This window comes from Balaenoptera musculus, chromosome 8 (assembly GCF_009873245.2).
Source record: "Balaenoptera musculus isolate JJ_BM4_2016_0621 chromosome 8, mBalMus1.pri.v3, whole genome shotgun sequence".
NCBI classification, from domain to species: Eukaryota; Metazoa; Chordata; class Mammalia; order Artiodactyla; family Balaenopteridae; genus Balaenoptera; species Balaenoptera musculus.
In genome coordinates, this window is record NC_045792.1 from 106,587,215 (window position 1) to 106,596,070 (window position 8,856).

At 57.1% G+C, this 8,856-nt stretch overlaps 1 non-coding gene across 1 annotated transcript; it reads left to right on the forward strand.

Annotated features, from left to right (window-relative positions):
- Positions 1-2,043: 2,043 nt before the first annotated feature.
- Positions 2,044-2,116, forward strand: TRNAA-UGC. The gene has a single exon. It is a non-coding gene; the product is annotated as a tRNA-Ala (tRNA).
- The last annotated feature ends 6,740 nt before the right edge of the window (positions 2,117-8,856 follow it).

Genomic DNA, 8,856 nt, shown 5'->3' on the forward strand with positions numbered 1-8,856 from the left:
TGCCCTTCTGACTCGGTCAGCTGGGCTCCGTCTCGGTTCCTGGAGAGGATACTAAGGGTCTCTCCCTTCCCGTAAATGTCCACGTCCCGATCCCGGGAACCTGGGAACTCGTTACCTTATGTTGCAGAGGTGAATTGCAGATGTGACGAAGTTAAGGATGAAGTTAAACTAAGGGGAGACTACCCTGGATTATCTGCATGGGCTCAGTGTCATCACAGGAGATCAGAGTCAGAGAAGGGGACATGACTGCAGAAGCAGAGGTCGGAATGATGAGGCCACCAGCCAAGGAATGCAGGCGGCCTCCAGGGGCTGGAAAAGGCGAGAGAAGAGACTCTGCCCTGAAGCACACGGCCCTGCTGATGCCTTGAATTTAGTCATCAAGCCCACTGGGGACCTCGACCTCCAGAGCTCTAAGAGAATCAGTTCGTGTTGTTAGAAGACATCCAGTTTGTCACCATTGTCAGAATGGTCCCAGGCAACCTGCGCGCTGGGCCTCTCCCATCTCACCTGTGTCTGACTGGGACATGCCCAGAGCCGGGCCCAGCACCCAGTCTCCTCATGGTGGGCCCTCGGGGGGCTGTGTAAACCGTAAAGCCCCACACTCGCCACACTGGCTGGGCCGGTGCCCTGGCTCCCCGCCCTGGTGGTGGAGGAGGGACCGGGGGAGACCCTCGGGCTGTCCCAACCCAGAGCGTGTGCCCCTCCCGGCGACAGAGGAGGAAAAGCTGGGTCCCCGGCGGTCGGGTCCTACTGGGACCCCCTTGGCCTGACAGGGAACAACAGGCCCCCAGGGCTCAGCCAGGACACCTGCAAACACCCACCACCATCGTGACTCTACTCAACACACATTTGCGGGGCACCTGCTCTGCCCCAGGCTTGCTCAGAGGGTGGGGACACAGAGGGGAGCAAACCCCAGTGGGGTCTCTCCCCCAGCGAGCCCAGAGTCCAGCTGGGAGGACAGCTGCTGATCGCATCATGAAATCTGGGCTGTCAGGGACTTAGGAAGGGATGGCTGGGCAGGAAAATCTGGGAAGACCTACCTGGGGAGGTGATAATTGAACTCGGGAGGGCGTTCCTGGGATGACAGAGCGGGAGCCTTGTGAGCTGGGGGAGGGGGGGATGGGGACGAGGCTAAGAGAGCACGGGCAGCCGGGATTCTGAGCCTGACAGAAGGCTCTGGAAGGCTATAAGCTGGTTGGGGGCAGCGGGCAGTGGGTGGGTGTTGTGACCAGTCTGCTCTGGGGAAGACCACTCTGGCTGCCCCGTGGAGACCAGCTGAGGGCAGAGTGGCTCTGGCCAGGCAGGGAGCCTTGGTGCTAACCCAGGGACTGCCTTTCCTTGGGGGAGGCGGGGCCCACCAGCCCCACCTGGAGGCCCTCCCTGGGTCTGGGAGCCCAGCTGCATCCTGGGAGCTGGTTCCAGAGAGACCTGCCTCCCGCTGGCCCCGTGGGCTGGGGGCGGGGCCTGCAGGGAGAGGCAGATACCAGCAGTGGGGCTCCAAAAGGTGCCAACTCTGCAGCCCCCAGGGGCCCGGCCTCCCGGGTCCACCCGGCCCCGTCGTAAACCCATTGCAGCCCCTCCTCCGCCTGTTCGCTGACCTGCAGCCAGGTGCAAATTGGGCCCTGCCGGGGACAAAATGGCTTTGATGAACCAAATGGCGTTTTTTTGTTGAGGGGGGCATTGGAATGGCCCCAGGCACCCGGGCATGGTGTCCTTCGGGGACCCAGCCCCAAGAAGGGCAGGAAGGGTTTCTTTTATGAGCCCTCCCCTCCCCCGGCCCCAGCCCCCAGAGCAGCTGCCCCCATGACTGGCCAGGCCTCTTCCAACAGCAGGCGCCTCGGCTCGAAGGCCTGGCCCTTGCAGGGCCCAGAGATTAGGGTCTGCTGTCCCTGAGGATGGGGCTTCGAAAGAGGAGGAACAAGGATTCTCACAGCGACTGAAGTGCTCTTAAACAAACAAACAAACAAACAAACAAAAACTCAAGCCAACAATGATGGATCCCAAGACCTTTTCCAGGGTCTCAAGAGAAGCAAGGGAGGGACTTCCCTGGTGGTCCAGCGGTTAGGACTCTGCGCTTGCACTGCAAGGGGCCTGGGTTCGATCCCTGGTTGGGGAACTAAGATCCTGCACGCTGCGCAGCCAAAAAAAGAAAGAAAAAAAAAAAGAGAAGCAGGGAGGCAGAGGGTCCCAGGCCCTCCCAGCGTTGCCTGGCCCTGCAGCTCACCTCCCTGCTCTCCCTCAGAGTCCCAGCCCCATCAGAGACGCCTCATTTGTCTCCCTCAGAGTCCCAGCCCCATCAGAGACGCCTCATTTGTTCAGGAGGAGCCGAGCTGACCAAGTCCTTTCCCGGGCATCTTGGATGCCAAGACAAGGGCGGGCAGGATCGGTCCTTACCCATTTCACAGATGGAGAAGCTGAGGCCAAGAAGATAGGACAACCGGGTCCTTCCCCGTCCTCTTCCCACTAGACATTGATCCCTCCCCGTCTCAGGGGGTTCCCGTCCATCCCGTGGTCGCTGCAGAAAGGGAGGTGGGCTACTTTGGGTCATTTTGAACTGAAACTCCGCCCCCCCCGCCCCAATCCAGGCACATCCTTGCTAACCTTAGTCTCCTACTGAGAGCCCCCTTGCCTCTCCCACAGTCCATTCCCCAACGGCAGCTGGTGATCTTTCCAAACACAGTACACCACGGCCCTCCCACCACCCTCACCCTCGGCCTTCGGGGCCCACCTGATGGAGCTACTGCCCTTCCAGCTCCCAGGCAGTAAGCTCCTCCGGCTCACCCCGGCCGGCCAGCCTTGCCACCAGGAACTCACAGGCCAGGGCCACCCTGCTCTTGGATTGTGTGGTCATTGGCACGGGGTTCTGGAGGGAGGACCTCTGGCCTTGCTCTGCAGCTAGACCCAGTAGTGCGAGCTGGGACAAAGCTGCTAACCTCTCAGCCTCCGCGGGGTCAAGCATGAGGGCTGACCTCCCAGGCTCATCTCTACCGCTCATCTCGCACATTCCTTCAAAGACATACTGCCCCTGCCCAAGCATGAATGTGGGCAAGAGAGCCCATCCCTGCCCCTCCCCACTGAACCAAGGCAGACTGGACCAAAACGCTGGCCTCCTGAGAGGGGAGAGAAATCACTCATCACCAATCCATTCAGAGCTGACTTACTGAGCACCAACTATGCGTCAGGCACAGTTCAAAGTCTTGAGAATGCAGCTGTGAATTGGACAAAGCCCCTATGCTCCTGGATCAGGCAGTTCCTGAACTCCACTCAGGTCTGTTTAGCTCAACCACTAACACCTTTAGTGATAACACTACAGGCCCGCTAGCAGGCCCATTCATTTTGCCCATTTTCACAGTTCAACAAAGGCATCAAGAGCATGGGCTTTGACGGCTGACTGACCTGGCTTCAAATACGGGCTCTCCACCGACAAGCCAAGTGACTGGGCAAATTATAAAAATCATCACCATAACAGCTGAAACAAGTAACGCACCGGGTAGATGCCGGGAGCCGCTCCAAGTGCTCTACACAACGGGACCATTTCGTCATCTCAAGCCTTATAGAGCAGGCACCGTTGTCATCACATTGTAAGGAGAAGGAAAGGGGGGCGCGGGGAAGAGTCTGCTGCTCATGGCAGTGGGCCCCCCACTCTGAGCCTCGGGTCCAGCCCCAAAAGCCTGCGGTGGGCACGTGTTAGTGTCCTGGCGCTCCCATACAAAACACCCCAGACTAGAGGACTTAAAACAGCGGAGATTTCTTCTTGTGGTCTGGAGGCCAGAAGTCCAAAATCAAGGTGTCGGCAGGGCTGAACTCCCTCCAGAGGCTCCGGGGGAGAATCCTTCCTGCCTCTTCCAGCTTCTGGAGCTCCAGGGGTTCCTGGGCTGCGCCCCTCCAGCCTCTGTCTCTGTGCTCACGTGGCCTTCCTTCCCTCTGTGTCTGTGGGTACCTTTCCTCCCTCTGTCTCTTATAAAGACACCCATCGTTAGATTTAGGGCCCACCCGGGTGATTCATGATGACCTCAGCTCTAGAGTCTTATCTCAACTCCATCAGCAAAGACCTCTGTATCAAATAAGACCACATTCGGGGGTTCCAGGCGGACATGTCTTTCGCGGGCCACCGATCTACCCTCCCCAGGGGCCTTCTAAGGTGTAGGGCCTGGGGCCCCTCTTGTCCAGATCTCAGGACGGTGCTCCTGTGGGCTTTGAAGTTCACAGAGGGGTTCGGACCTTTGTGCTGAAGGCAGACATTTTTCGGGTGAGAAGCGAGTTCAGATCAGCATCCTGGAAATTATCACCGAGGACTTCGTAAATTGAGTGGGTCTGATTGAGATGAGCTGGGAGCCGCAGACTCTGGCTGTGAAACCATAAAAGACCACCAGGGAGGCCCCTCCGAGTATATCTAGCCAGAGCCCAAGTCTGGAGAAGCCCAAGCCGACCAGGAGACATCCCTGGTCTTCTCACCTTAGACCAGCCTTCCCTGCTTCTGCCCCAAACCCACCTGGCTCAAGGGTCCACCTGAATGACCGAGTCAGACCAGAAACCACTAGGTGAGGGTCTCTCCCGCCGATATTCTAGATACCTCTGCCCCTAGCCTTGGCCAGGTGCAGGAGCACAGCGGTGAGAGGCCACTGCCACAGGCTTCTCCAGACTCTGGCATTTCCATTCAAGGCGGCAGGGGCGGGTGGGGCAGTGGAGACCAACAGCCTCCTCCCCAGGAGGCATTCCCCTCCCGGGTGTCCAGTCTTCAACCAAATGTTTTTGATTTTACAGGAAGTAGAACAAGGGGCTAATCTGAGTTTAATTTCTGAAGCCAGGCCTTTGATTTAATACTTATTCATTTAAGTAATTAATGCCTCTGAGTCTGGGGTCAGAATGCATCTCAGTTTAGCCCGTCTCCTTCTTTACATCCAAAAGACAGACCTCACAGCGCTTGGTACCTCCAAACCATTCATTTATACCAATTGGGACATTCCAAGGGCCCGGACGCAGTTACCAAATAGGACTTTGCAGAGTTCCCCACCATCGACGATTAAATCCCATTATCCTGTGCGCCGTCCCCGGGGACTTCGCCGCCAGCCCCTCCCACTCTGGCACAAAATCTACTCACAAGCCTGGTCCTCTTTCCCAGGTGGTGTCTGGAGAGGGTCTGGATATGGAATGTTCTGGGTTGTGAGACATTTTTTTCAAACCCAGACTTCATTCCATCAACAAATATGTATTAAGTGCCAACTGCCTGCCAAATACTAGGTAGACTCTGGAGGGGGCAACCCTGGTCCCGAAGGAGAAACACGTGGACCTACAAATCCATAGGCATGAGCAGAGTCTGAGCCCTGGGGCAGGAGAGGATCTCAGGGCAGGGCCGGCTCAGGTGAAGCTGACCCACAGGCGGGGACATGGCGAGCTCAGGAGAGGAGGGGGTGACACCCACGTGGGAGGAGGGGGTGACACCCACGTGAGGGCAGAGGTGAGAAGGCCAGTGCAAGGAGGGGAGGCAAGGCTGCAGTGCCCAGGACCGAGTTTCAGAGAGAGATTCTGGGGGGCTTTTCATACGCAAGTTCCTAGGGGAAAAAAAGATGATTTTTTCTTTCTCTCTCTCTCTTTTTTTTTAAAGCACAGGATGGAACTACCTCCTTGATTCGACCTTGAGTCTGCTGGCAAGTCTGCCTTGTCCTCGTCTTACTGTGAATTTCACTTCTCATCATCTCGTGTACAGTCAGCTCACAGGGCCGGGGATCCAGCATCTGAGCGCCCAGGGGTTCACAGAGCGGGGTTTACACCATCACGGCTTCTGTTTTATAGATGGAGGGAGAGCGCCGGATTCAGGGCAGACCCTGGATGGTACGGGTGGCTCTGGGATGGTGTGACAGGCTGATGTCACAGTGGGACCAAACTGCATTCAATGCTGATCGGAAAAGAGGGGTGAGGGGACAGAACCCGCAGCCCCTCCCTCAAGCACGGGGCCGGGTGGGCCAACCTGATGGGCCCCCAGGAGGGAGGGCCCTGCCTGGGGACCCGACGTGGAGTTCGGCCACAGATAGTTTTTCCAGTAAGAAGACTACTTGGTCCAATGAATTCCTTACGCCCACAAGGAGCCCATGGATAAACCCAGCAAGGGGGAGAGCAGGGAAGCCGACGCCGGGCAAAGCTGGGGTGTGACCGTCCTTTCTGATCACTCCAGATGCCCGAGGGCTCAGCATGAACCGAGACAGACGGGGGGGTGTCTGCTCCCTCCCAGGGAGAGGGGGACTTCCGGGGACCAAGCAACCCACTGCCGGGACCCAGGCGAACACCAGGGCAAAGATTGCCACCACATTTGTTCCCTGATGCACAAACCTGGCTTGCAATGGGCATGCAGAAAGGTTCGTGGATTGAAGGAATGAAAGGTCTCCTCCTCTCTTGGAAACAGACAGTCGACCACCACTACCAGCCATGTTCGGTATCGGGCAGGTATGGACACGATGCCGTCTGGCCCTTAGGTGGGGCTCTACCCTGAGCTACGGCACTGAGCTTCATAGCCAGTGAAACCCTAGAGCTGGGGGGGATTTTGTGGGTGCCTGTGTTACCCCAGCACCTAGAGATTCCAATAGGTTTCTTCAGAGCCTCAAAGGGGTGGATCACTCCCCAAGCCCCTGGCTTCCCACTCACAGGCTTGTAAACCATCCGTGATCCCTGGGACCACCAGGTACAAGCCCACAGGCTGCAGGAGCGGAGGGAGAGCCAGGGTCCACTCTGACGGGGTCAGGGAGGCTTCCCAGAGGAGGGGGCTTTAGAGAAGGCCCACCCCTGCAGCAACCGAGAGGCAGATGAAGCATCTCCTGATCGAAAATAGAATCCAACCAAAGGAATCTTTTGTTCATTTCACCCCATAAACTGACTCAGATCCTGGGTTGGGTGCCAGCCCTTCACTTCTTAGTGGATGGTTCAGGGTAAGTCACTTAACCTCTCTGAGACTCAGTTTGCCCGTCATAAGACAGGTTATCATAGAACCTGCCCAGAAGGCTGTCCAAAGAATTAAATGACCCTCAGAGATTGCTAGGACAGGACCTGGCAGATAGGGAGAACCACTCAGAATTCAGCGTCTATTGGTCACAAGGTCAAAATGCCTAGTAGAGTCTAGGTCCCCGGCCCAAATCCGGGACCCCGTTGAATACCACCAGGACCTGACCCGAGGGAGCTCAGAGTGTCGTCAGGGAGACGTCAACATGGGATGCCTGCACCACGGGAGCCCATAGGATGCCCCACCCAGCCCTCGCCTCAGGGCGGCTCTCTCCTGGGGACTTGTCTCTGAGCAAAGTCCTGAAGAATAAAGGCACCAGCTGGAGGAGGAGAGGAGGGGAAGGACAGCTATGGAAAGGAGACAGGACTCCCTGCTTCCAACACACACATGCAGACACACACACGTAGACACGAGTGCACACCACACACACAAGCATGCACATGTGTGCACAGGTATACACAAATGAGCACGCACCACGCATATAAATATGCACACATAAGCACAAGGCAGAAATGCACACATGTATGCACGGGACCAGAACATGCACCATGCACACAAACACACGTTTGTATGCACGTGCACACACATCTACACTCACACAAGGCACCATACACACACGTGCACAGGTACGCAGATGAGCATACACCAAGCGTGCAAATATGCACACATACACAGGCACGGGCCGGACCACACATATGTATGTTTGCACACACACTCACATATCCACACACAGATGAACAAACATGCACAAACACACAAGAGCCCACGCCATCACGCAGAGACCCCCACACACGCAGGTATGCGCAGGTATGCACGTGCCCACATACGCATACAAGCGCACACACCCAACAGGAAGGCGTCTCTTGCCCTCTGCACCAGGACCACAGAATTACCTTCAGCCCCATAAGCTTAAGAACATCTTCAAACGTGGAGAAGATCCCTGGGTCTTCTTAGGTTGCAGATAAACAGAGCCAAACCTCCCAAACCCCACAAAACAGTGCCATCTTGTGGTGGCAGCGGGACCAGGCAGTGACCGGTGGCGGCCTTTCCTTGGGGCAGAGTTTTTCCTAGAGCCACTTTCAAGGTGGGCTGGCCCCAGCTGAAACCCTGGGTGGAGCCGGAACCCTAGGGCAGGCGCTTAGCCGCCCTTTTATTTGGAAGAGGACGGGTGCTCTAGTCTGCTCTAAAGCCCCCCTCCCCGGCTCCTGCCGGGCCTGGGGTCACCTGGGCACTGAGTCAGGCCCTGCAGGGGATTTGGGGAAGCCTCCTTTTCTCCCTGGGGTTCACATGCCTCATTCGGAAAATGGGGCCATCACGCTGATGCTCGCCTCTGTCTAGGGTTGCTCCTCCTGCCCTGGGACGTCCCCAGAATGGACGGGGCCACCCCGACACAAGGCCGGAAGCAGAGGCTACCCAGGGTCTCCACTTGGCCATTTAGAGATCAGCTGGGAATCAGCCCCAGGGGGTCCCTTGCTCCTCTGCAGACCACCGACTTCAGCATCACCTGAGAGCCTGTAAGAAACGCGGGATCTCGGGCCCCACCGAGAACTTCCAAGCCCAGGGGACTTGGGCAGCGCCCTTGGAATACCCTTCAGTAGCCCTCACCCACTCTGGGTGCCCATCTGGGTAACCACGTCTGTGCCTCTGTGCCCTCATCTGTAAAATGGAACCAAGATCAGAGCCTGTCCAGTAGAGTCGCTGGAAGGATTAAAGGAAATCTACTCCAGGCAAAGTGCTCAGCCCCGGCGCCTGATCTACAGAAGAGCTCAATAAATGTCAGTGAGTAGGGATGGGGGTGGCTTTGCCCCATCGTTTGACACCCCCCTCCCCAGTTCTAAGTACATTTAACTTTGAGCTTCACCTCC